At 40.6% G+C, this 2,500-nt stretch overlaps 5 non-coding genes across 5 annotated transcripts; all 5 read right to left on the bottom strand.

Annotated features, from left to right (window-relative positions):
* Positions 1–426: 426 nt before the first annotated feature.
* LOC115180721 (5S ribosomal RNA) lies at positions 427–544 on the bottom strand. Its single transcript, XR_003873148.1, has one exon. It is a non-coding gene; the product is annotated as a 5S ribosomal RNA (ribosomal RNA).
* A 409-nt stretch (positions 545–953) lies between these two features.
* LOC115180711 (5S ribosomal RNA) lies at positions 954–1,072 on the bottom strand. Its single transcript, XR_003873138.1, has one exon. It is a non-coding gene; the product is annotated as a 5S ribosomal RNA (ribosomal RNA).
* A 161-nt stretch (positions 1,073–1,233) lies between these two features.
* Positions 1,234–1,351, bottom strand: LOC115180718 (5S ribosomal RNA). Its single transcript, XR_003873145.1, has one exon. It is a non-coding gene; the product is annotated as a 5S ribosomal RNA (ribosomal RNA).
* A 409-nt stretch (positions 1,352–1,760) lies between these two features.
* On the bottom strand, positions 1,761–1,879 carry LOC115180739 (5S ribosomal RNA). Its single transcript, XR_003873157.1, has one exon. It is a non-coding gene; the product is annotated as a 5S ribosomal RNA (ribosomal RNA).
* Positions 1,880–2,040: 161 nt separating this feature from the next.
* LOC115180719 (5S ribosomal RNA) lies at positions 2,041–2,158 on the bottom strand. Its single transcript, XR_003873146.1, has one exon. It is a non-coding gene; the product is annotated as a 5S ribosomal RNA (ribosomal RNA).
* Positions 2,159–2,500: the final 342 nt, after the last annotated feature.

Here is a 2,500-nt window from a genome sequence, read left to right on the forward strand (position 1 = left end):
AGGCTGGTATGGCCGTAAACGATAAACAATCTCTTGGTACAACATATATAGTCAAAGTGAGTCTGATAAACAGACATTGCATTTTCACCAATAGATAAGCAGCTTGAACTTTGTGTCACTGAAAAAGTAGAAGAAATTACAAACACTGTAGCCATCACTTTATAGCACAGGTAGTTGGATAAAATACAAATTTTATTTCTTTTCATCATTTGAACAGGGTAAGGGAGCACAAGCACACACAAGCTGCATTCATCAATAATATTATTATTTGTCTTATAAATACAAGGCAGATGCTAACTGACAACACACAGAACTTTGATCCTATTAAAAAGGCAGGAGCTGCATTTAGTCAATTCATCATTAAATGCTTACTACAAGGCAGTGTTGCTGATGAAATAGTGTAAGAGCACACCCTCGTGGACAAAAAGCTTACAGCACCTGGTATTCCCAGGCGGCCTCCCATCCAAGTACTAACCAGGCCCACCCTGCTTAGCTTCCGAGATCAGACGAGATCGGGCGTACCCAGGCTGGTATGGCCATAAACGATAAACAATCTCTTGGTACAACATATATAGTCAAAGTGAGTCTGATAAACAGACATTGCATTTTCACCAATTAGATAAGCAGCTTGAACTTTGTGTCACTGAAAAAGTAGAAGAAATTACAAACACTGTAGCCATCACTTATAGCACAGGTAGTTGGATAAAATACAAACTTTATTTCTTTTCATCATTTGAACAGGGTAAGGGAGCACAAAGCACACACAAGCTGCATTCAGCAACAATATTATTATTTGTCTTATAAATACAAGGCAGATGCTAACTGACAACACACGGAAACTTTGATCCTATTAAAAAGGCAGGAAGCTGCATTTAGTCAATTCATCATTAAATGCTTACTACAAGGCAGTGTTGCTGATGAAATAGTGTAAGAGCACACCCTCGTGGACAAAAAGCTTACAGCACCTGGTATTCCCAGGCGGTCTCCCATCCAAGTACTAACCAGGCCCGACCCTGCTTAGCTTCCGAGATCAGACGAGATCAGGCGTACCCAGGCTGGTATGGCCATAAACGATAAACAATCTCTTGGTACAACATATATAGTCAAAGTGAGTCTGATAAACAGACTGCATTTTGCAGCAGGAAGCTGCATTTAGTCAATTCATCATTAAATGCTTACTACAAGGCAGTGTTGCTGATGAAATAGTGTAAGAGCACACCCTCGTGGACAAAAAGCTTACAGCAACTGTATTCCCAGGCGGTCTCCCATCCAAGTACTAACCAGGCCCAACCCTGCTTAGCTTCCGAGATCAGACGAGATCGGGCGTACCCAGGCTGGTATGGCCGTAAACGATAAACAATCTCTTGGTACAACATATATAGTCAAAGTGAGTCTGATAAACAGACATTGCTTTTTCACCAATTAGATAAGCAGCTTGAACTTTGTGTCACTGAAAAAGTAGAAGAAATTACAAACACTGTAGCCATCACTTTATAGCACAGGTAGTTGGATAAAATACAAACTTTATTTCTTTTCATCATTTGAACAGGGTAAGGGAGCACAAAGCACACACAAGCTGCATTCAGCAACAATATTATTATTTGTCTTATAAATACAAGGCAGATGCTAACTGACAACACACGGAACTTTGATCCTATTAAAAAGGCAGGAAGCTGCATTTAGTCAATTCATCATTAAATGCTTACTACAAGGCAGTGTTGCTGATGAAATAGTGTAAGAGCACACCCTCGTGGACAAAAAGCTTACAGCACCTGGTATTCCCAGGCGGTCTCCCATCCAAGTACTAACCAGGCCCAACCCTGCTTAGCTTCCGAGATCAGACGAGATCGGGCGTACCCAGGCTGGTATGGCCATAAACGATAAACAATCTCTTGGTACAACATATATAGTCAAAGTGAGTCTGATAAACAGACTGCATTTTGCAGCAGGAAGCTGCATTTAGTCAATTCATCATTAAATGCTTACTACAAGGCAGTGTTGCTGATGAAATAGTGTAAGAGCACACCCTCGTGGACAAAAAGCTTACAGCAACTGTATTCCCAGGCGGTCTCCCATCCAAGTACTAACCAGGCCCAACCCTGCTTAGCTTCCGAGATCAGACGAGATCGGGCGTACCCAGGCTGGTATGGCCGTAAACGATAAACAATCTCTTGGTACAACATATATAGTCAAAGTGAGTCTGATAAACAGACATTGCTTTTTCACCAATTAGATAAGCAGCTTGAACTTTGTGTCACTGAAAAAGTAGAAGAAATTACAAACACTGTAGCCATCACTTTATAGCACAGGTAGTTGGATAAAATACAAACTTTATTTCTTTTCATCATTTGAACAGGGTAAGGGAGCACAAAGCACACACAAGCTGCATTCAGCAACAATATTATTATTTGTCTTATAAATACAAGGCAGATGCTAACTGACAACACACGGAACTTTGATCCTATTAAAAAGGCAGGAAGCTGCATTTAGTCAATTCATC

The sequence above is a fragment of the Salmo trutta genome, unplaced genomic scaffold (assembly GCF_901001165.1).
Source record: "Salmo trutta unplaced genomic scaffold, fSalTru1.1, whole genome shotgun sequence".
In the NCBI taxonomy this organism is placed as follows: domain Eukaryota; kingdom Metazoa; phylum Chordata; class Actinopteri; order Salmoniformes; family Salmonidae; genus Salmo; species Salmo trutta.